Source organism: Lissotriton helveticus, chromosome 11, assembly GCF_964261635.1.
Source record: "Lissotriton helveticus chromosome 11, aLisHel1.1, whole genome shotgun sequence".
Lineage (NCBI taxonomy): Eukaryota > Metazoa > Chordata > Amphibia > Caudata > Salamandridae > Lissotriton > Lissotriton helveticus.
In genome coordinates, this window is record NC_136072.1 from 476493572 (window position 1) to 476519293 (window position 25722).

The window sequence follows — 25722 nt, forward strand, 5'->3', positions numbered from 1 at the left end:
ACCCCCATCCTATATTCCTGTGTATCTCGCTCACTCTCATCCTTTGCAGTCTACCTTACCTCACATTTATTTTTTTCTCACGCTCTTGCTGTTTCCTTTCTCTGCTCTGATCAGACACTTGCTTTGCTTGCACTTTCACTTTCTCTCTGGAGCTCTAGGTCGCACAGCTCGCTAATTCCTCGTAAAACACACTTGGGCCAGTTCACTTCCTGTGGCAGCCAGCAACATTTGAAAGTGGTGAGGTGTAAATGTAATGTGTGACACACCCGCATTCAATCTACCTTTGCATTAACCAAGGTGGTACAACAATAACACTCGGAGCGCTACTGGAATGCTTTATTTGCCCCAAACGTAACCTGCACCATCCATCATCACAGGGTGAATTTTGTGTGCCTATATAGCGCTCTGGCACCTGAATGGGCCATGGTTGGTTTATAAGTACATAGAGAATATGGCAACTTCAAACAGTCGATAAACACGTAATCAAGAACATAGTTGCTGTCACATCCGTCCTTGAGGACAAGTTATGTGCTATGCTTTGCATCAGGCGCATTGACCCTCTGTGCTTGCTGAGTCAAATCTGTGATCATGCTGCAGTGTGCACACAAATCACCCGCGTAAGTGCACAAACTAACACCAATTAACAGCTATTATACACTGGGACTTCTTGGGTGTTCTCTTCAGCAGGTGCAATACCCTCAAAAATATTTTATAAAGCAATTTGTCTGTAACCAAGCCAGAACAGCTTTGCTGTTACATTTGTCAGTAGGGCCAAAGTTTGTAAAAACAGAAATGCATAAACTGAGTGTCAGTCTCTGCATTTCCAGCCCTGCTTGCCGTAGAGCATGTTCTGCAGCTCTAGAATGTTAGCATCATATATTCAGATGTGAGACCAGAACTCTTAAAAATTAATCTTGTACACTGACATCAGAAGTGTAAGTCAGTGCACACGAAAGCAGGTGCCGCATGTACTTCCAACCCCTACAGATGTGCCAGTACTGTGTGCGTCAAAGTCACCGTACCCGCGGAGCCTCAAGCACGCTGAATAGCCCAACAGCAAGCAAAAGCACTTCAACAGACCGAAAACTCTTGAAGAGCTAGCCTTTGACCTGAATGCTAAACCACATATAAGCAATTAACAAACAGGCATGGAGTAGCACACTTCCTCAGCAGAGAGGCCTGGCAAACTTTAATATTACGGGCAGGGCCGGTCCTAGAACTCCTGGGGCCCCGGGCGAAAGGGAAGATGTGAGGCCCCTCTAATGGGCATGTAACTTCCAGTCGCAGCTGACATGACTTGCGGGTGGAGGGTCTCGCGGGAGTTTAGGAGGAGGGGATCAGGAAGCAGGCAGCCTCCCTCCCCTAAGCTAATCACAGTGCTGCAATGGCAGCGTTGAGATTGATCAGGACGCTGACCAGCCAGGCGCCTATGGGGAGGCCATTTTCTCCATGTAGGCTGCATTGCAGCCTACATACAGAAAGGCCAGAGTGCGAATGACTGACAAGGCACTCCTCCCCTGCCCTAAAGCAGACCCGCTCGCCCCCAGCCAAACACTTCTGCTTTCTCGCAGTGCTATAAGTAGAAACATAAAACGGTCGTTTTAGCATTTTGTGTTTCTGCTTTTACGAGAAAGTAGTGGGGCAATGCTCCTCTGCCCTAGTGGAGGTCCTGCCCTTGGTAACATCACAAGAAGTGACATCACAGAAAGTGTAATTGCAGGACTATTGATCTTATTTGGAATCACTGAAGAGACCTAATGTGGATATCAGTAACATGGACAAAAAGCTAAATATACAAATGAAATAAGTCCATATATTTTAAAACTGTCAAATGGATTACATTTGTCTCATTAGATGGAAAAGCTAGGTGGAGGTCTCACAAAGATGTATATTATTTACTCCTCGTAAACTGATTGTTTCCAGATGAGTGCATAATACACTTTCCAGTTCTGTTCATAAATGGGGTAGGGATCCCGTTGAGGTAAAGGGGGGCGGGATCATTCAAAATATAAAATTACACAAGAGAAAACCTCTCACGCCATGGATATAGTTGCACATTACAAAAGGCTCCCTTATCTTTCTGTGCCATTATTGTGCTACCCTAGGATGACATTAATACTTTGTAATTTGTTTTAACGTAAGTCCTCTCACCAAAATCCTACACTCCCATGCTAAGAGACGTAAGACAATCTTTTTTGTGTGTGTGCTCTTTACTCGCCAGAATTATGTTAAGTGCAAAAACACAACACATATAGTACAAAATTACAAGACACCATTGCAAACAAATAAAGATTGTACATAAACAAAAAAAAGACTTAGAACAATCGAGACCACTGCTAAATCATACATTGACTTGAAGGTATGCTACAGATTCAAGGAGTTGTCAAATCAACGTTTTTTGATTTGGTGTTAGAACTGTAGGAAGTAGAAGTGACCAGCTTTAGCGCTGGTGGAGCCCTGTGCGACAATGTTGGTGCCCCCAATGACTTGCTCTGCCACGGATTCCCTCACTGCCAGCCATTAACAGTGCCCCATAAGTCTCCATATCTACACTCTCTCTCAGATGCATTTAATTTGATTAACAGCACCACTGATGCCAGTTTAGAGTGTCAGAGAACTTTATATCAAACATTACACAGAGACAATCAATCACAATAAGTAATGTTACAAATAAGACAAAGGATTAGGAGTCACATGACAATCATACTAGTAGGCAGTATAGTTTAATAGTGATTGATCTGGAGAAACACAAAGTCTGAATTTAGAACGTAATACCATGGTTGGGGTTCTCTTTAACGCCTTAACCGCGGTGGTTTTTCCGCCGCCGTGGTGGCGTTCTAAAAGGTGGGCGGGGCTTTGTCGGCCGTTGGCTGATGGCAGCACTGGGGAGGGAGTGCCCCCGTCGGCCAACCAGTATTGATTTCTGCTCAAATGAAACGTTTTTGCAACATTATGTTAATCAAAGACTGGGGAAAAAACCATAACGATGTAATTTATACCTTGCAGTTGGCATGCAGCTCTTAGTTGACAGTTAATAGCTCATTGTTCCATGTTAGGATTTTGACTTATAAACTGCAGAAACAATAGGATCTCTCTGACAAAAGCAGTAACCCACTGGCCTATTTACATTATGTGGACTTAGTGACCTGCATGGTACATATTCTTTGCAGCAAGCACATTAACCCTCTGCGCTACCTTTCCACAAGTCAAAACTTCCACTTGACAAACCTCAATCTCTCTCTAGGAAGAACATTAATCACCAGAGTTTCATGACATTTTTATTGTTGGAAAAATTTGCTGTAGGCCAGGAACGAGGCAGCAAGTGCTTTTAGAAACATAATATACTCGCAAACATGACCCAAAGTCAGTGCTCAGTGTGATCTCACTGTTTGCACCGCCCTAGAGCCTCCCTGCTCAAGGGTCCTGTGACCTCAATGACAGAGTCACTGTTGCTCCATGGTGTGCTGCTTCGTAAGCATGCCCAAAAGACTTGTGGTGACCTTCAATAGGGGTTGTGGTAGACAGACCTTCAAGGTAAACTCACACTTGCCACTGCTAGGGTTCACCTGCTCGTGCTAAGACATCAGGACTTCTAAGGTCTTGCGGGTCCTTCCAAGGCCTAGCATGGAAATGTGCTTTCTCAGTAGAGTGGTCTGGTGGACTGGTCATAAAGGCTGAACCTGGTTCCCCAGTTCCAAATTCGGCAGCTCTGACAATAGTGCCACATCTTCTCCACCACGGAACACCATACTACCCCACTGAGAGAAACTCGCACTGCCTTCCACTAGAAACTAATTGCGCACCGCTACAAACACCTGGAGGTGACTCAATTCAAATTACGCACTAGACAAGAGCAATATGCTGCCTAAAAAAAAGTGACAGCATTCTGGAAAAAGCAAACACTCATAAGGAATGTAAGATTAATTAAAGCATGTGAAATGTAAGCAGGAACAACATGGTTACCTTAACGCTTTTGCACTTATTATTCAGAAATCAATGAGTGCTTTTGCATGAAAAGTTAAGGCCATGACTACAGAGCCGGAACGGACCTGCTTCAATGCCCATTGCTTATATCCTTACAAACCGAAAGCAATATGGTTTAATAAGACCACATTTGTGAATACAGAGCAGCGGTATGCATTTTATTTTCCAGTCCACCCATCAAGCAGGTATTGCAGTACATCCAGAAATGGTGCACTTCCCCACCCGGGGAAAACAATGCTGTTCAGAGAAAGACAAGAAAACAAAAGTAGCGCTTCACTGGCAAACTCTGTGGAGTGGCACTAATGTGTTTTGGGTGTGAATAAAATCAATCTGGCCCCTTTTCTACACACTCTGTCTTGCTTTAGTTATTTTTTTCCTTTTATTTCTCTCCATCCCAAGGCTGCACTTTGGAAGTGAAAAATGTCACAAAAAAAGATGACCTTTCCAGCAAAAAAGTTTTTATTTTTTGGATTCATTTCACAGGGGAACAAATAAAGAAATGAAAAGAAAGAGGGAGTAATGGCTACAAGGCCCAGGGAAGGGGGCCCCCACACCCTGACCTTGCAGCTTGCTCTAGTGCTTCGAGGCCCAGGGAAATGGGGCCCACTCCCCTGGGCCTTAGAAGCAGTAACAAGGCATTTCTTAAAGCACTTCCCCAGCACCAGTTGATCTGGCTTCTCCCTCCTCTCCTCACCCACCTCTCCTTACCTGTGTCTGGCTAGTCCTGTAAACAAAGGGGCCTTCTGTCACCTGGCAACAAAATGCGGGAATGTCCGGTACTTAACATAGGTGCTGCCCGCCCCTGACACTGTGAGCCATAAATGCTGGCCTGGCTGCTTTGCCTTCCCACTCTGTTTGTCCCTCCCCCCCACCACGTGGTCGACTCCAGACATCTCACATGTGTATTGTAATTGTGTGGGGAGGGGGCCCCGTTGGAGCAGGTGGGCAATCTGTGAAAGTGTTTCATTTCACAGTGAAGCAGGGCCCCCCCCTGCCTTTCACCCGAGCGCAAGGCCCTGAGCAGCGGCCCATGCTGCCCATGCCTAGCGCCGGCCCTATTACGGGCAAACGCCGTCCGTTATCAAAAATAATCACGGGCAATGGGCATTCATCTGAAATAACGACCATCTGGTCAACCCTTGTGCCTTCACCTGCTGCTGAGGTCGCAGGGGCTGTGAAAACCCTAGAGCCGGAGATCTGCCACTGGAGGCAAGCAGGAGGACTGCGCACATTTGTTATAATAAATGGAAGCCCGAGGCCCAATTCACCTCTCGGTGACTTGAATAAACAAACCTGCTGTGCGCTCATTTGATACCATGGCTGCAGGCGCCTTTCTTTTTCCAACAAGTGTGTCCTGGAAATAGGAGCTGCCAAACTCATGCATAGCCCACTCCCCTAAGCTCACCTTACCCAATTAGGTAGCCTAATTCACGGAGGCGAAAGGAGTGCTGCAATTGTTACCACCCCCCTGCACTGTGCGCCAGCCCTACCCCTTCCCATTATTGTGAATGATGCTCCACTGACTGCGCCCTGGGCTGCTTCCTAATCGCCCCATTGTAAATCTATGCACTGACGATTTATGACATAGAAAAATGTTAATCAAGGAGGAGTAAATACTCAATTCATTTCGTATCAGTAACTAAGTGAGGCTGGAAAGGTCCAGTGACTCGAGTGAATCTCCTCCACTTATTCAAAATGTAGAATATTGGGCCATTTTTTTCGGGATCAGGATCCCTGGACCTTTTGCAATACTGGGAACACTGCTGCTTTATGCGACCACTCCCACAAGGCAGGTGTCACCCGCCTCCTCGCTTGTGCCTCGAGGGCGAGGTATAGTCCTCGCCCAGCTAGCTAGCACATGCACAGGAAGACTTCAAGCACAAAAAAAAAAAGATTTTACATCGTTTCACGGGGGAGCACCAAGCAGTGAGTACTTCTTTTAAAACTGCTCCATGGTGTTCATTCTCTCCCTTTTCCTCATTGCAGGTAGGCAGGGCAACGCCCCCTCCACTCCTTAATTCCAGCTGCCACTGTTCACTTTGTTATCCCTTCTGTTCCTCATGACCCGCAGCCATGCGAAGCTCTAGGAAGTGTTCTTTTTCAGAGAGTGTTTGCATTACTTGAATTGTTTCCATCAGGATTTACACATTGTGTGAGTCTGGAAAAGTGTTGTACGCATGGGAGGTCTCAGTGTAAAAATATCAGCTGTGGCTCCTCCACAATGGCGGAGGAGCGTCGTCCCACTGGCTCAGAGCCAGCAGCTGAAAAAGAAAACAATATCTTACTACTGTTTTATTTTTTAGCCTCTGGCTCTGATCCAGTGCGTGCAGGGAGGCGCAGACCGGGCCATGGGTGGGGGGTGGAGGAGTGGTATGTGCACTTGTAGGTGTGCATGCCAGTTTAGTCGGCCGTCTCAGGTGGGCCAAACTGACATGCACACTTAGGTTTCTCCAACCCAGCTGTATTTTACAACCAGGTTGGAGAAACAGCACAGACTCCCTGTGCCTGAGCGATTGTTGATCCAGCCTGCTCAGGCCAATCCCCACGCTGCTCTCATGCTTGAGAGTTGCGCAGGGATTGAATGGGAGTCGTAATGTTGGTCCAGGGACTGCTGGGACCAGGAATTCCAGCAGAGGAGTGGAAGGCGTCCAGCAGCACCAGGTAAGTGTTTTTTAATCATTAAACCCCCCCCACCGTGCACCCCACGTGCTTCCTGCTGGCCCCCTCCCACGCCACCTCCACCTGCCGGCCGGTATTTTTCTGTTGTCCACCATTGAAAAATATGTGCTTTGACAAGATGGGCTTGGAAGCAGATTCTGTGGGCTGTGGATCCAGGCTTTGAATTTAGGGAATGCCACATTCTTATTATATGGGGAACACCCATCTCCCCATGCTTCAGATTACTTGACTTCTCCCCATTGCCACCTAAAACAGGCGGCTCCTCCACTAAGGTGAAGGAGCTTCACCCCACCGCTTTCAAAGAAGTGAAAAAATAAAAATAAAATGATAACAAAGTTATTATAATGTTATTTTTGGTAGCTGCAGGGTTCAGTTAGGGTGGCATGGGCTGGGATCCCAGAAGGAGGAGTGGTGGGCACACTCTAAATGTACATTCCTGTTTAGCCGGCCGTCTGGGGCTGGCCAAACAGTCATGAGCACTTTGCATGTTCCCCACCAGGCTGTAATGCACAGCCTGGTGGGGAACTTGCACAAGCCCCCTGTCCTTGTCTGAGCGCCAAATCATGGGTCTCAGACCCGTGACAATGATGCATTGCAGCATTGTGATTGGCTTAGTGGAGCCTGTGTGTGTTTCCTGCTTCCGGTCTATAACGCCGGCAGGGAAGCGTAGGAGAGATGCGGCCGGCCGAAGAGGTTAGTGTTTTTTTTTTCACCCCTGCCACACACTCCCGTTCCCTGCCATCCGCCACTGGTTCGCGGGACATGGAGAGCTAACTGCATATTTTTAAATGATGGGAAAGGAAGACACTCTTACTTAACTTTTTGCATAATTTACTCAATCCCTCCTTCATTTATATTAGTATTCAGTTGAAGGAGAGGATGTTAACCGGTCTGCAAGGGAACCTGCGTTAAGAACTTGTTCACTTGCAGTTCATCTTTGATTTCACGTATGTTTTCTCCAGGCTATTGTTGAATAATATGTAACGTGGCTGTTACCATGAATAATGACGCTGCAAGTGGCAAGGGTTAACTTGGATTTATTAGCAATCAAACTCTAAGGAGCGCCGAGCCGACTGTCTCTCTCGCGGCTTCAGCGCTAATCCCCTTTCGCGCCTCCTGCGCGCGCAGCCTCACATCGCCGTCTGCACGTCACGTGGTGTACGTGACGTGCGAACACTAGAGCGCGCCACTACATATCTCCCCTTTTTTCCAATACAAAACAGTTAACTCACAGTCCGCCGTTCATGTCAAAGTCTCGGAACCAGGCTGGTTTGACCACCGCTCTCCCCCTCTGGGTCAGTCTCACCGGGTTGGCCGGAGGCCTTCCTCCCTGACTCCCTGCGCCGCACCTTCCCCTTGTTAGTGCAGGCGCCATGCTGTCTCTCCAGTCTGTGTTGTCTTCACTCGCCGATGCCTGGTCGGCGTGACCTGATCTCTCTGTCTGTTGCTCTATGCTCCTCTCAATCGGGTCTGCCTCTGGATGTTCTTGCTCCGCGGTTTCCCCTTCGTCGTCTTCCAGGTCTGCTCCCACTCGGTCCCAACTCAGCACCTTGTTGCATCTTGCCATGCGGTCCATGGACCATGTGTTTCCATCGCTTAGCCGAGCTGCTCTGCCCCGTACTTCTTCGACCTGCATAGGTTTGCTGTACTCACTGTCACCCTTCCTTTGTAGGGTGGCTAGCTTTACTCGCACCCATTCCCCCTTTTCCAATCTTGTCTCCTTCACGTTTTTTCTGTTGTTGTAGTGTTTCGAGTAAACATCCTGTGCTTTTTCTAAGTTGGCTCTTACTACTGCGGGGGACCATTCGCTCGTTATAGTTTTTTCTTTCCATACTCGATTGTCTTGGGTGAATGGTTCACGGCCCCTTAGTATCTGGAAAGGGCTGTATCCAGTCCCTGTAGGAGTAATCCTGTATGCCCAGACCAAGTGCCATAATTCCTTTTCCCAGTCTTTGTTTCTGGAGATGACTGCCTGAACGGACCCCATCACCACTCTATTAAATCTCTCTACCAATCCGTTTCCAGCAGGGTGATATATAGACGTGTGCTTCACCAGTATGCCATTTCTCTGCATGAAATCCATCCATTTCTCTGACTTGAATTGGGGACCATTGTTACTCAAGATGGACTTCGGGATGCCTTCCCTCACAAAAGTGTCAGCCAGGAACTTAACGATGGTTTCCGCGTCCATCGCCTCGCCTATTTTCAGCTCCGGCCATTTGGAATATCTATCCATCAGGACACAAACATACTTTTGGACTCCTTGCATGTCCAGTATTGGTCCCAGTATGTCCACCGACAACTCCTCCCATGGGTTCTTCGGGAGATCGAACTTACCAAGAGCAGGGCGTAGTGGTTTGAGTGTCTTATCTGCCCCTTGGCACTGTGTGCATTCCCTGACATGCCTCTCCGCTCTTACGTCCATCCCTGGCCACCAGGAATTTTGCTTGGCCCTCAGTTTCAATTTTCCTATTCCTAAGTGGCCTTCATGGAGCATGTCCAATAGTTTTTGGATGATCCCTGCCGGGGGGATGACCTTCTCTCCCCTATACACGAACACTCCTAGGTCGTCCATTGACAACTCATCTCTGACTTCGAAATAGGGTTTGAGGTGGCCTCGCGTTTGTTGCTTGTTTGGCCATCCTCTGGTGATGCACGTCTTCACTTCCTCCATGATCTGGTCTTCACTATACGCTTCCTTCCATTCCTGAAGCCCCATGGTTTTTTCTTGGTCTTCTGTGAGTGCCACCATTTCTTCCCCTCCTGTTTGGTCTTCTCCACACACTCCTGTGACTGCTGCTCTGCTTAGATAGTCAGCCACCCTGTTCCTGCTGCCTGGGATGTGTTCTACATCGTATCTAAATTCCAGCAACTTGATCGTCATCTTTGCTATTCTGGGCGTCGCACTGGCGTGTCCACTGGACGTTAGTACCTTCAGTAGCGGTTTATGATCTGTCCTCAGCAGGAACCGTGTGCCCCACAGGAACTGCCTGAATCTGGTCATGGCCCACACCACCGCCAGCATTTCCTTTTCAATTACGCTGTACTTCTTTTCGGTTTCAGTCAGCGTGCGGGATGCGAAACTGATCGTTTCCATTCTCCCTTGACCTCTGTCTTGCATCAGGACGGCACCCAATCCTTTGTCGCTGCCATCGGTGGTGAGCACCGTGTTCCCTTGAGGGTCATATCCTTGCAGCGGTACCGCTCTAGCTATCTCTCTCTTTATTACTTCAAATTCACCTTGCGCCTCCTTCGTCCAGTCGAATTCGGTGTTATCCCTGGTCAGCTGCCTCATGTGGTGGGTCTTGGAGGCGAAGTGCTGGACGAATTTGCTATAATATTCCGCCATTCCCAGGCACAAATGGACTTCATCCTTGTTGGAAGGCGGTGGAGCTTCACAGATGGCTTTCACATTGTCTGCTTTCGGGGTAACCCCATGCACCCCAATCTCATGTCCCAAGTAGGTCACGGACTCCATTCCTATCCGGCATTTGGACCACTCAGCTGTGAGGCCCTTGCTCTCGAGGATTTTCAATACTTTCTACAGTTTGTTATCGTGATCCTGCTTGTCTTGTCCCATCACCAGGATGTCGTCCTGGAAATATTGGACGCCATCGGTGCTCTTAAATAGCTGGTGCATTAGCTTTTGGAACACCGCAGCCGCTGAGGCCAGTCCGAACGGCATGCGGCAGAATTGATAGCACCCAAACGGGGTGATGAAGGAGGTGAGTTTACGGCTTTCCGGGTGCAAGGCGATCTGATGGTAGGCGGAGGTCAAGTCTATGGTGGAATACCATCTGGCCCCCTTGGTTCTAGCCAGCATTTCCTCGATCCTGGGCAACGGGAATTTCTCCACCACGATGCTCTTGTTCAGTTCCCGTAGGTCGATACACAGCCTGACCTTTCCGCTTGGCTTCATCACTACCACCACTGGTGCGAGCCACTCCGCGCACGTGATGGGTTCGATGATTCCATTCCTCCCCAGTTTTTGTAGTTCCTCTTGTACTGCGTCCCTTACCGCCAGTGGTATATTCCTCACCTTGTGGGCAACCGGCACAGCATTTTCCTTCAGGATTATCTTGTGCGCAAATTTCTCCATCCTGCCAACTGTGCCTCCAAACACCTTGAGGTGTCCCTCCTTCCATTTCTCTAGATCCGGCCAGGGTGTCATTTCCGTGAGTAGTATCTGTTCCTTTCCTCCTGGGTCCAGCTTTATTCCCAGGTCGCCTTGGTCCAGCCATCCTAGCACCGAGGGCCCCCTCTCCGATACGTAGAGTTTGCAGAACGCGGACCGGCCTCTGAACTTGAAATGTAACGGCCTGAACCCTGCCATGGGAATGCGGTCCCCATTGTACGTCACCGGGCGGATGTCCAGCTTCTCCAATTCTGGGCCCAGGTGTGGCACGAAACACTCCTCCCATACTGCTCTCTGGACGATGGTGTAGGGCGAGCCCGTATCAGCTACTACAGTAACCGGTACTCCTCCTATCGACACTTCCAAGACTGGTTTCATTGTTCTCTTGCCGTCGCCGCTCATTACTAGACCGTCCACATCTAGTACTTGGTCCTCGATGTAGATAACTGTGACGACATCTTCCCCTGCTTCTTCGTCTTGCTCTTCACTGTCTTGTCCAACGTACCGCACTATGCTCTTTGATGCCTTTTTTCGACACACCTTCTCGTAGTGTCCCACGATTCCGCAGTACATACATTTGGCGCGGAATGCTGGGCATTTCCTGTCATGCGCTTCGTGGGACCAGCTTCCGCACCTGTAGCATGACTTCTTGTTATTTCCCGCTTGTTTGCCTGGTGGACCAGGGTTGCCTTGCCACTTGTTGGGTCCTTTCGCCCCCGACCCCCTGTACTTGAGGTCCCGGCGTGGTTCTTCATCGTCAACCTTGCTCACCATGGCAGTGGGCACAGTTTCCTTCCTCGTTGCTTCCGCACACCTGCGCGCTAATTCTGCTCTTTTGACGATCACCATCACTTCTTTCAGGGTGGTGTCTCCACTTGCCCACAGTTTGTCTTGCACGGCTGTGCACGTGGTGTGCATTACCACTTGGTCCTTGATGAACTTTTCTTCCCAATTGTCGTATTTGCATGTGGATGCAAGTCTCTTTAGGGCGGCCACATATTCCTCCACTGTCTCGCCTGGGCGTTGTTTCCTCTGTTGGAAATTAAATCTATCCACTCATACGCACACCGCCGGTCTGTAGTGTTCATTAAGGTCATCGATGGCATGGGCGTACACATCGTCATCTGTACTCCCTCTTTCCTTCGGCACCAAGCTCTTGTATATCCTCAGGCCTTCGGGGCCTAGATTGAGTAATAGGATTTGTTTTTTCCTTTTTGAACTGAACTCCTCACTTTCATCTTCCAAGACTCCTATGAAATTGTCTATGTACTCTCTCCAGTCCTCCCACTTCATGAGTGGCTCACCCGGCCTGGGTAGAAATTGCACTGGCGCCATCGCATATCCCGCTTGCGCACTCATCTTTTCACTTTTGATCTTGGTTGGCGCGCTTCCCTGGTTCCTGGGACTACCTGGCGTGCGGTCCTGCTCCTCCTTACTTGTGTGATGCTGGGGACTGCTCGCGTCCGCCCCCTCGCTCTTTGGTGAAGGATCCAGCGCTGTCTCTCCGTCTCTCCGGTCGCTGTTTGATTCGGCGCACCTTGTCTTGTGACTGTTTGGTTGGGCGCGCTGTCTCTTGGGCTGGGGTGGTGCCCCGTCTCAGCAGTGTTTTTTCCTGCCTTCTCGCGTGTCCCTGGGCTCTGCCACGCTCCTTAGGCTGATGTATGGTGATTATTCTTATTATTTTTTGTATATTTGGCTGGCTGCTCCTGATGTCCAGCTCCTCTGCTCTTCAGGCTCTCTGTCCCTCTCCCTTGCAGCGTGGTCCCGGTGCCCCAGTGTGTCTGTTGGTTCCCTCGGTGGCTCCTGGTCTCGCTATGCTTCGTGGGGTCGGTTCTGCCATCCCACCCTCGTCGCCATTGTATTGTGGCTGTTACCATGAATAATGACGCTGCAAGTGGCAAGGGTTAACTTGGATTTATTAGCAATCAAACTCTAAGGAGCGCCGAGCCGACTGTCTCTCTCGCGGCTTCAGCGCTAATCCCCTTTCGCGCCTCCTGCGCGCGCAGCCTCACATCGCCGTCTGCACGTCACGTGGTGTACGTGGCGTGCGAACACTCGAGCGCGCCACTACATAATACTGATTTTTTTTGCTAGTTGCGTACAAAAACTGTAATTTTATTAAACACAAGGAAGCATAGATTTTTCATAGTCTTTTCGCTTTTCTTTGTCAGCAGCAAATATATTAACATTCAGAATAAAGAAAGAAAAGTATGTGACCCCATTTTGCATTACTCAGTTTCTCGTTAATCAGCACCCAATCCCAACTCAGGCATTTTATAATCCGGAGCCGGGTCCTTCTTCTTCACGGCAAAAGGCATGTAAAGATTGTAAAAACACATTGACAAAGCCGATAGATTTAGCATAAGCGAAACCTATTGGCTTTACTAATGCTTGTTTTTCCTTTGAGACGTTGACAGGTATGTACGTGCCTCGAACTGCCCCTGATAGTATGTAAAAGCAATTGTGAGTTGGTAGTTACTTTTTTTATCTCGTTTATTTTATATTATTTAAAATGGCCACTAGATGGCACTCGTAGTCTATGTCACGAAATATCCAATCTAGGACTCGCACTCCTTTTCAGAAGGCTAATATATTTGCTGCAAATGGCTTTTGTTTTGATTTTATATAGCGCTAACATGGCCCAGGGGCATCACAGCGCTTTACAAAAGTAGGGTTATCAGTAATCATGCAAGATTATATCTGAGCTGCAGCACAGTAGAAGTGAAAAACAGACATTCTAGCGTGTGTGGGAGATCATAGAGTAAGACCAACTATTTTACAAAAATAAGTCTCAAGTCCCTTTTTAAAGGTGGCAAGTCATGGGGTCATACAAGGAGTGGAGGAGGAGAGAGCCTATATTTTGCTGTATTAAAATGCACCTACTTTTAACACAATACCTTGGTTAAGGTAGTTAAATACAAAATACTTATCGTTAAAATTCATATGTAAGGGTTCCTACTTTGACAACATTCTCTGGACATAAAACAATCAATAAGCACCATAATACAGCGCCGATAGGGGCTAAACAAATTTAAAAACTCAGAACAGCAGATTTAACGGTGTGTCATGTCACACATTGCCATCTTTTAGATTTTGCCTGGCACACTGAAGCCTATCACCCCAGCCAGCCTCCGGGCTCCACCTCAGATCATTTCAATGTGGCAGAACCAGATAGAGATTGGGTAGAGGCTGAGGTGGAGCATTGATGCGAGCCTTGTGCCACCAACCACCCTGCACATGCAGGCCTGTCCAGGGCTTTAAGTGGAACGAAAAAAATGGGGGGTCTCTCAAAGGGGCGTGCCCGATGCAATTAAGGGTGTGGCTTAAATATACGGTAGCTAAAAATCATGGTGTTCCACCCGAGTGGTATTTTGTTGCTTCTGTCCTTGCATACAGATATATAATACTGATACAACAAGTAACACTACACCTACAACAAGCCAGGGCTATTGGCTTTGCCAGTGGTTGTTGTTTGTGTAAGATAAATCAGCTTCAACTACAGCTTCCTTGTATATAACATTGAAAATGCTTCCGTTCTGAAATGATGAGACTGAAAGTACTATTAAGAGTCTCTTTGAAGTTACCTCAAAAGCAGTAAAGGGTGGCACTGCTGCAGAGGTAAGACTTGTTTTTTCACCCTTAGAGCAAAAATGGACAGCTAAGTAGAGACCCGGTTCGGCATCTTCTTTATAGAACTGCTGGTGCTGGGCACCGGCAGGACCCGGCCACCTTAAAGCCCTGGGCATGTCAATTCACATGCAGTTGGTGCAGTGGCGGCTGGCCCGGATCGGGTGGCAGCGGGATGGGGTAAATTGGAAAAAATATATATATTACACTTATCTCTTCACGGCTGCTGTCTCTACTCCATTGTCTTTCCTCAGCTTCTCTTCCTGATGGGTTCTGGAAGCAGGAAGCACACAGGCTCCCCTAAGCTAATCATGACAGCAGCGATGTGATTGGTCTGAGCTCCGTGGTTCGGTGCTCAGAAAGGGTCTGGGAGCCTGCGCATGTTCTCCACCCAGGCTGTGCAATACAGTGGGGTAGAGAACATGCTAAGTGCGCATGACTGTTTGGCCATCCAAAGACGGCCGGGCAAACCTCATGAGCACATAATAGAATGCTCACCACTCCTCCCACTGCTGGCTGTGACGACTGCTAAGCCCTGCCTGTCCCAAAACTTGCTTCATTATGGAGAAATAAAATGAAAATAACATTGCTATTATCATTTTATTTTTCCTTCTTTGCTCGGCTGAAAAGCAGTGGGGTGATGCCGCTGCTTATTGTGGATGTCACCCACGGTCCGGGTTAAACGCATGCACAACAACGCTCTCACCCAGATAAAAACAGCTGCGAACTAGCAGAGCCCTGTGACACAAAATGTATTCCCAGTAGGCCCAGGTGTTCATCCACAAGCAGGTATTACTGACAGTCTGCCACCAGGTGGCTCCTAACAATGTGCAGACAGGCTATATGGGTTCTTAAAGTGATAGGCAGCTGTCCAGCTTGAAAGTGAGCGGCTATAGCGAGGACCCCAAAGAGGGGCGAATCCGCACTGATGACTGGCTCTGGCATGACAGAGACTCGTCTCCCTGGAGCCCTCAGTGCTCTTGCACCTCAGTCAACACACCTGGGGGCATATTAGCAAGAACCTTGTTAAAATTATTGCCGTTTTAGCGGCAGGAAACTGTCGCTAAAACGGCGATAATGGGCTTACTAATATGCATTATAGAATTCCAATAGAAGCCTAGGTTAGATGTCCTGCACATCTAACCTGGGATTCTATTGGAATTCTATAACACATATTAGCAAGCCCATTACCGCCGTTTTAGTGTCAGTTTCCTGCTGCTAAAACAACAATAATTTTAACGAGGTTCTTGCCAAAATGCCCCTTAAGCTCTCCATACACAGATCGAGAAGCCAATCTATTTCTATAGTGAAGGGGACTCACTTGTATGTTGTAAAACACAATGTTACCAATGCCAGTGTCTTTAAAGGTGATGCATATGGTGGTTTGTAGGAGAATTGCATAAAGAATAAATAACGGAGAGAAAAAAGCTTCATTCAAGGGCAATTTTTCATGCAGGGGGAGATTGTTGGTGATAGCATGCAATCTGTGGATGTAAACCTGTAGAAATAAATAGTTTTAAATTCTGCTTTAATGGAACGTGGCTTTTAACTCTCTTTTGAGAGTACATAACTTTTAAAGAGGTGACAAATACTTGACTCACTGCAAAAAACAGTCCTTGTGCGGCTGAGACCCCTTTATGAGTGACCATCAAACACCAAGACTTTTGTGCTATCCCGGTTGCCGTAATTTCAATTTGACACCTCCACCATCGACCCACTGTATGCAATGCAAAAAGTGTACTTTCGAACCCCAAAAGATCCTTGTGAGTACCTACTACAACAGTACATTTAACAATATGAAGTATTGTTACAGTTTGCATATAATTCTACGTCACACAAAACTACATGTATCATATAAACATATTATGCAAAAACACTCTGCAGCTGATACAAATAATTATTAGTAAGTTCAATGCATGTTTCGGACCCATTCACTACCTGGATCGAAAGGTACAGCCCCCTGCGCTAACTGTAGAGCACTGGGCCACTCAGAACAGACACCATAGGGCATATTTATGAAATATGAAATTGTGGCATGGTGCGGTGTTGCAAGTCACCTTGCTGTGCTGCACTGCATCACTGGGAAAGGGCAGGAATACGTCATATTTAAAGCATAAGGTGCTTTCTTTAATTTTCCCCTTGTGCTGGTGCACAATGGGCAGCCTAGCGCCAACGCAGGCGCCCTTGCACCATGGTCCCTGCGTTGCATGCAGAATCGTTTTTGTGCAGGAAGGGGCACCTTCCTGCACAAAATCAATCTTGAGAGGCAAATTCCTCTATGTGTCCTGCAGCATGCAGCACATATAGAAAGAGGGAGTAACAAGGTGAAATAAAGATATTTCTCCACCTTATGCCTCTCCTGGGGGGGCGTATCTTTCGCTGCATTCTCAGGTTTGCACAGTCTTGTAAATCTAGGTATGCATGAACAACAATCGGAGGTGTGTGGAAACACCCATGGAATGCCTTCCCAGGGCAGAGTAACTCAATTCAGCGATTTGTGCTGCCTTGTGTTACTCTAGAATTTTGAAAGCCATGCAAAGTGGCTTTGCGTGGCTTCAAAAATTCGACTTAAGGTTTGTGCTACTATTGCACCACGTTACGTGGTTCAAGAGTGAAGAAAAACGGGTCATAAATATTGCTGTATGTCTGCAGAATGAACGTGGTGTGTTGTCTGGCACCTTGACTCTCTACCATTCACCTGGCCTCGCCTCATAACTTTCTGTAAAATGTATCAGGTTCCCCAGAATGCATGCATATCAGCAAAGGTTCTTAGCAAAGGCTCACACTGCATACATATCACTCTTAACTTTTCTTGTGAATAGTTTACTGGAAATGGCCCGATAACATGCAATGGCTCTGATCGGCGAGTTATTTTCTTTTAATATGTTATTGGATGGTACTATTTCAAATGACCACTAGAGGGCACTTGTAGACCATGTTAAGAAATAACCGAATCTATTTCCAGCAGTCCTCTTAAGAAGAGTTATATATTAAAAGCGCTGCACATGGCTTTTTATTTTTGTGAGTTTATATTGCGTGAACATGGCCCAGGGACATCGGAGCACTTTACAAGAGTAGTGTTATCAGCAATATATTTCTAATTCAACAAGCTGAAAGTGAAAAGAAGACATTCTAGAGTGTGTGGGAGAGCACCGATTGAGCCCAAGTGCCTTTCAAATAGAAGAATCTTAACTTCCATTTTTAAGTTAGATTGACATGGTCATACTAAGTAAGGGTCAGAGGAAGGGAGTACCAGGTTCTTATAGGTTCTGAGATTGATAGGTTCATGTATCATTCTTGTTTGAAGGTGGGAAACTCCGAGAGAAGGGACTGTGCGTATCCTGAACCCTGTTTTGTGCCCTAGATTTTCAATTTTTTTGTTATACAGGTTGATGGGCGAAAAGCAATGCAGGGCCTTGTGTATGGTGCAGGCACTTTTAAATTGAGCTCCAATCTCAATAAGAAGGCATTAGATTGATTGCAAGATAGGTCTGAAGAGGACAACATTCTTGTGTCGAGTAAAAAAATTGGCCACAGCAAAGCTGCTGTGAGTGGAGCTAAGTGTGCTTTAGGAATGCCCGAGCGGAGTGAGTTCCTGTGTCTGGAGAGAACCAGTTTCAGTTTCATACGTCTTTATTTCGAATAATTCTTTATAAAAGACAACAATAAAATACAAACAGAGTTCATCATTAAATATACAATTCATTAGGACTACAATTCATTACACATTAAAACTGAATTAAATAGAATCGAAAAGACGTTCCAAAAAAAAAAAAAAATCAATCTAAATTTAAAAATTCCTTCAAGATTACAAGGTAGTAAGATAAAAACCTATATCAGTTTCATTTATTACCAAGTGGGTACCTTGCTCTGATGGTCCATGCCCACCCTAAGAATTTAGCCATACCTATGGACACCCACTCTGCAGTGTTAAATCTTAAAACTCCAAGAGCTTCCTCACACTCCCGTAGATTAATCCTCCTGCAAATGGGCTTTAGCCACTTGCGACGGGGTGCGGAGTAGGCTGGGCAGGCAAAGAGGAGATTGCCAATGGATTCCTTTTGCCCACTACACCAGGGACAATGCATAGTTGATTGGCTACTCCACTTGTTTGTAAACTCCCTTACAGGTAACGTGCCAACTCTGAACTGATGGTAACGTTTTCTGTCTAGACTTTTGGTAATATTATCCCAATAAGTCTCGGTAAAGAAGTCAACCTTATGAAGCAAGAAGAGACCGGTCAAGTTTGTGGACTGTGAGAGCAGGACATGTTCTTCTTTTACAGTAGCCCAGTATAATAGTTTAAATTCTTTCTTTGACGGGAACACCTGGTTTCCCGGGTCTGACCACTGTAAATTCAGGCCCATTTTTTGTAGAATGGACTTCACATCCCGAAACCAAGGTAAATTACCTGACCCTATTATCGATCTCACGTCCAGAATCTCATTAGCAAACAGAGATAGATCTGGGGTGGACCAGATGCGTTTCCACAAGGCTACCATCCTATATCGTGCCTGGTCTCTAATGGAGTGACTGCCCATATCTAACAGAAGGGGAAGTGTCGGTGTTGATTGCAGAAGTCCAACCAGGCTACGTAGGAACTTGTTTTGAATTTTAGCCAACGGTGAAAGGTCCACAGTACCCCATAAATCCGCTCCATAGAGGATAGCCAAACTTATTTTTGCATTATAAATTTTTAATGCTGGCAAAATCCTTTTAGTTTGGGAGCATCTCTGCTCCTTTACTAAACATCCCGATAAACGAGCGAATTTAAGACAAAGTGCCTCTATCTGTTCCTTCCAACGTAGCCTGTAGTCTATGACCACCCCTAAGTAGGTCATAACCCCTACTTGTTCTAAAATAGTGCCATTCATAGTAACTTGGCTCCATTAGGTTTCTTCTTTGTTAAGACCATGAATTTAGTTTTAGATACATTGATCTCAAGGTCATTAGTTTTGCAGAACTCCACACATTTATTTATTGCAGTCTGCAACCCCACCTGAGTTTTTGCCAAGATCAAAGTATCGTCGGCAAAAATAAGGAGGGGAAACTTTGTCCCACCTAAGACTGGAGCATCTGTCGGGGTATCTTCTAGGAACTGCACTACTTGGTTTATAAATAGTAGAAACAAGGTTGGTGCCAACATGCACCCCTGCCTTACACCACGAGTCTTTGGGAAGGGCTCAGTCACCTGGCCCTGTCTGCCCCATCTTACTCTGGCAAAGTTATTATCATGGAGCCTTATGGTTAACTCAAGTAGTTCGGGTGGCATTCCCATTTTTCTCAAAGCAGCCCACATCTTCTCTCTAGGGACCAAATCGAACGCGGATTTGAGGTCCACGAACGCTGCATGAAGGGTACCCTCTCCTAAAAACACTGTCTTCCAATATATCAGAGTAAATCTGAGCACTTGGTCGACTGTGCTAGTGCTTGACCTAAAACCAGCTTGCATCGGGGATAAAATATTTTCCTCACTCATCCAAGCCTGGATTCTGCCCAAAAGCATTCTAGCTATAACTTTCTGCAGGGCGTCTATGAGGCTTATCGGACGATAATTCCCTGGGAGTGACTGGTCACCTTTTTTAAAAACAGGGAGGATTTCGGCCCCTTTCCATGAGTCTGGGACCCTGGCGCCGTTAGCGATAGCATTTGCTAATGTAGTAATATATGGAGCCCAATTATCCAGATCATGTTTGAAAAGATCGGCCGGGACGCAGTCCATACCGGGCGCTTTACCGGCTTGGACCAAACTTAGTGCCTTCACCGCCTCATTATTATCAAAAACTAAGGGCACACTGGTGATTTTGGGTATAGATGACAGACCTCTCTCCCCTGCATCAGTTGTTCCCGTCACCAGGCCACAGAACTGGGATGAAAAATACTCCACCCAGTCCTCTGCGGAAACATGGTTAACTGGGATTTGCTGGTCTCTGGGCCCACCCCATTTCACTACCTGCCAAAATTCGATCTGGTTGGAAGACAAACTAGCCTCATATAGTTCCAGCCAGCGACGGTCATCCCATGACTGCTTCGCATGCTTTAAAACCTTCTTATAGCTCGCCCTCTCCGCTTGAATAGCTGATGTCACCCTAGTTTTAATAGCAGCAATCAGGGAACTATGAGCATGTCGGCAGGTTGTATCGTACCATTTGGTGCTCGAAAAACCCCTGCCGTTTTTCACTGATATCCCTGGCTTTGTGAAAAGCGTTTTTAGTTTGTCAAACAGAGACTCGTGAATTAAACTAATTTGCTCTAGTGACCCTAAGTCGCCAATTACTGATCTGGCTTTTGTAACTGCCGTTGACACTTCTTGGGAGATTTTATCAAGGGTAGCCGGGTCATCCAAGACCCTACACCAACGGACCCTACGACAATCATTTGTGAGGATGGCCTCTGCTGTAATACAGTTTGTTACATATTGTCTAGCCAAACCTCCATCAACTTTCAGGTTAATGGCCAGGGGATTATGATTGCTCTCTGGCCTTACTAAAATTTCCATGTCCCCTAATAGTGACCAGTACTCCATTTTAATTAAAAAATAGTCGATTCGACTAACACTAGAACCATTGTCAAATGTATCCTTACCAGCCTTATCTGAATTTGTTCTTTCATTAGCTGCCCTTAAACCCCACTCCAAACATAGACCAAGCCACTGTAAAGCAGCCTCGGAGACCTTTCTGACGGGTATTGTGACAAGATTGGGCATATTCCATAGTTGATTAATCTCTCCATAACAGACATCACCCAAGCTAGGCAGTGGTTCAAACGTACAGTTTAGGTCCCCTGCCACTGTTATACACTTGTCCCTTCCAATGACATTCAATAAAAGGTCTAGGTCATCTATGATAGCTGGACTCCTTCCTCCTGGTAGACCCCTTGCATATATATTTATTAAGAATAAATCCTGATGATTTGCTCTACAAAGTTTTAACCCCAATATATCAGCATTTTGAGTGGTCAATGCAAGTGGCCTGTATCCTAAAGATTGTCTAATCCAGATAACCAGCCCACCAGACGGTCGTCCCTTTTTCCCCTTGGTTTCAGGTTTATAAAAATTAAGATAACCAATACGAAAAACTGCTTCAATTGCCCAACTTTCTTGAAATATTAAAATATCGTACTGATCTATAAATTCCCCCCATTCTGCCCCATCTAATTTCCCCTTCAACCCCACAATATTCCATGAAGCTATCTTGAGGGTTTGCACCTGATCAGAAATTTCATTAGAGATTGGATCTATAAGTCCCCTCCTTCTCTCCTCTGTCTGGGACCCGCTTTCGGGTCCATCTACCATATGGCTACCAATTGGGACGACTCCAGTTGGTCCCCCTCCTATTCCATCTTCGACAGTACAAGGTCTTAGAGTACAACTATCCTTCCCCGAAGTATCAGGGGAATTGGGAGTCACTGATCTGCAAGTTGTTTTAGTTTTAGACCCTCTATTGTTACCAGCTACCCCCCTGACAAGTCAATCAACCCCGTCCAGACCGCTAAGCGGTGCAAATCGATTCGAGAGATGAGGGAAGAACATTGGAAATGTAGCCAGATCGGGGGGATATCTTCCTCTGTGTCTACTATTGTGATAGGATGGCGTTTGAAAAGGATGGTCGCTAGATATACCTAGTTTAGGATAAAAATAGTGTAGAGATAGTGTTCGAACATCTCCCACCTTTCCATATCTTGGTTTCCTACGAATAAAATCCACCACCCAGGGCTCCCTAAAATTAACAATTATACAGTCCCCCTCTAGATCTTTTTGACAATGACCCACCCAGTCTACTCTCCTAACGTTAAGGATCTCTGTTTTAGACATTGGTGGGAAAGTCCGGTTCTTGTTGAGCCAGAAATTAACTTTATTATATAGGTCCCAATGTGATTCCACCTTCCCCTCCTCCAAGGGTACCACTCCTGTTAAAATAATGGTGTATGGTACTGACTCGGGTGGGAGATTAACACATTCTTGCCTGGGATGAGCATTCTTCCTAACCAAATTTTCGTGATCCAGTGGACGGGTGGTTTTGGATGATCTACTAGGGGCAGGCTGGGGTTTAGTAACTGGACCTTCTTTGCGAGGTATATCCTTTACTAGTTTATTCTCTGGCCTGCCACTACCCTGCTTCTGCTGTGGATTTTTAGAGATTAATGGTACAGGTTTGGCCAATTGCCCTGTCCTCCCACTATTAATATTTGGCTGTTGCAGGTTACTGGATGGGGCAACCCCTACATGGTCAGATACATTAGATATCTTTTTCAGGGTGACCATGTTATCTCTTACTAATGCCTCCATCTGATCCATTTTATCGTTTAACAGCCTCGTTCGTTCTAATGACGGCAAGAGAAGGGATTTGACCACTAATTCTATCTTACCCAAAAGAGTACCTTCAACGGCATTTATCGAAGTATGACTTATAATATTCGTTGGAGGGTTGGTCTGTAGAGCTACAGGGTCTTTCGTAGGTGTTACAGTATATTTTGTTTTCAAAACCTTCGCAATGCCCCCCATCTGAGTTATCTCTTTCCGTTTCCTTTTACTAGATTTATGTTTGGGGGATTTGTCTAAAGAAGGAGTTTTGGGCTCGGGGTTCAATACAGTACCAGAGGTTTCAGAGTCATCTGTCTCAATGTTCATTAGGTTGTTATATAGAGAACTACTTAATGATGAGTCAAGAACAATAGCGCCCTCATCCAACTCCTTGTCTACTAGCACAGTGTCCGGGGTCGTTACATTAATGTTACTATGGTCCAATTGCATTAATGGAACTGGGGAGACTGCCTGACCAATTTTCCCTAACGAAGAACGCTTCCCAGTGACCAAGTCAATAGATAAGCGTTTTTCTGCAAGAGCTATTTCTTTCTCCAAAATACAGGTGGTTCGTTTAAAAAAATGGTCGATGGTTCCTGTAAACACCCCATTCGATGTCGATACCTGAACCAATCTTTCTTTGCCGGATCGTAGGGTCATTTTTCTAATGTACACTTGTCAACCCTGGTGCGGGGTTACAACAACAAAAGCTATAGGGGAAATGTAACAAACTCTAAAATACACACAATTCTACAACCGCAAAAACCAATACACATTTGAAGAGGGGTGGCCCAACCCGACCTCTGTTGGCCTCGGACGGCCTCAGACGGCCCGCCCTTTGCCCGGGCTTAGCCCCGCGCTCAGTCCCGCGCTCAGTCCCGCGCTCAGTCCCGCGCGCGTCCCATGTATTTGGCGTGATCATATAGGAAGTTGTTTGAGGAAGGGGGCGGGAAGAGGACTCAGGTGCGGGCGATGTCCTGCCGCTCAGACACCTGGTCCTCGCAGTCCCGCTCCCGTAGCAAGGCAGCAGTTCCACCAAAAGTCACAAGCCTTAGACGGTGTTTGCCCCAGGGAAAGGCTCCGGCGAAAGTATTTTCCCGATAGAAACCCAAAGGGCACAGGGTCAGCAGTCGTGTCTCCTCTGCAGCTCCGAGCGGCTCCCGCGAAGCGGGGGCCGCGAGATGTTTAATACTGCGGGGGAAGGGGGCGGGAAGAGGACCCAGGTGCGGGCGATGTCCTGCCGCTCAGACACCTGGTCCTCGCAGTCCTGCTCCCGTAGCAAGGCAGCAGTTCCACCAAAAGTCACAAGCCTTAGACGGTGTTTGCCCCAGGGAAAGGCTCCGGCGAAAGTATTTTCCCGATAGAAACCCAAAGGGCACAGGGTCAGCAGTCGTGTCTCCTCTGCAGCTCCGAGCGGCGCCTGCGAAGCGGGGGCCGTGAGATGTTTAATACTGCGGGTGAAGGGGGCGGGAAGAGGACCCAGGTGCGGGCGATGTCCTGCCGCTCAGACACCAGGTCCTCGCAGTACCGCTCCTGTAGCAAGGCAGCAGTTCCACCAAAAGTCACAAGCCTTAGACGGTGTTTGCCCCAGGGAAAGGCTCCGGCGAAAGTATTTTCCTGATAGAAACCCAAAGGGCACAGGGTCAGCAATCGTGTCTCCTCTGCAGCTCCGAGAGAACCAATCCCTGAACATCTGATTTTAAGTCTTGTTCTGGAATAAACTGTCTGATTCCCCACAGTAGCCTTAGTTGGAACCGGGTGGTCTTGGCCATGGCTGCGACTTGACTCTGGAGGTTGAGCCGACCGTAAAAGATGATGCCAAGCTGAACAATCGTGGGTTGGCACACCAAGGCTGAGATGGATTCTATCCAATCTTATACAGGTACGTTGGGTTTCTTCGGAGATAGAAGTAGGAATTCTGTTGTCTCAGGTTTCAGTTCAAGATGGTTAGTTGACTTCCATGTTTGAATGCCTGCCAAGGTGGTGGAGAGAAGGGTGATGTTGTCGGGTGATGAGACCTACTGTAAGATCTGGTTATCGTCAGCATACAGGTGAACGAGGATCCCAGAGTTCCTAAGGGTTTCACATAGTAGCTCAAGATAAAGGTTAAAGATGGTTGGTGATAGGATTAAGCCTTGAGGAACCCCTTCTTGTAGGTTGACTTGATCATAGACAGAGCTCCCAATTTTCACTACTTGTGAATGATTTGTCAGATGAAGGGAAACCAGTCAAAAACGACCTGGTCGAAGTTCATTCGATTTCTTGCAATAGTAAGCGTGGTGGTTGATTGCAGCATTTTTGTCTTAAGTATTTTTGGGTCCCTGGACAAGAAATATTTTGGGGGCCCCCGTTCATAACAACGTTTTCATTCCATTACTCATTTTCTGCTAATTGAAGATTGAATGATGCCCAATAAACTCAGAAATGGGTTCACACAAAAAACGATAATATATGTCTTTTTTTGGTGGCTCCAAAAACCCTCAATTTGACACTGAACAAAGAGAGAAAAAGTCAGAGGTTGGGGTAGGCAGAGAGGAGAGAGGCTGAAATATAGAAACAGATGTGGACTAGAGAGAGAAAGTTCGGCAGTTTCCCAGGGGGCAGCTTGAAAGGTGGGGACCCTAGCATTTTCCAACTTTGCCACTGCCTTAAAACATCTCTGGACTGCACCAAACGCAGCCAAGAGATGGCGGAGAAACACAAAAAATGTATTTCCAGTGTCAAGGATGCAGTGTGTCATCAATGATCTGCAGAACAGCAGTCTCAGTCCTGTCGCCCTATCTGAAGCAAGATGGGAAAGTGTCTAGAGGGTTATTATTTGCATGGATGTGAGAAGACGACATGGGAGGCTACTCAGCTTTCTGTTACCTTATCTAACAAGAGAAGGTGGAGACTGTACTGAAGTTCTTTAGGTTTCAGAGTCCAGTGAATGTTTTTGTACAGTTTTTGGCCACTTTTTAGTCAGTCTGTGAAAGTCTATTTCTGGAGAGAACAT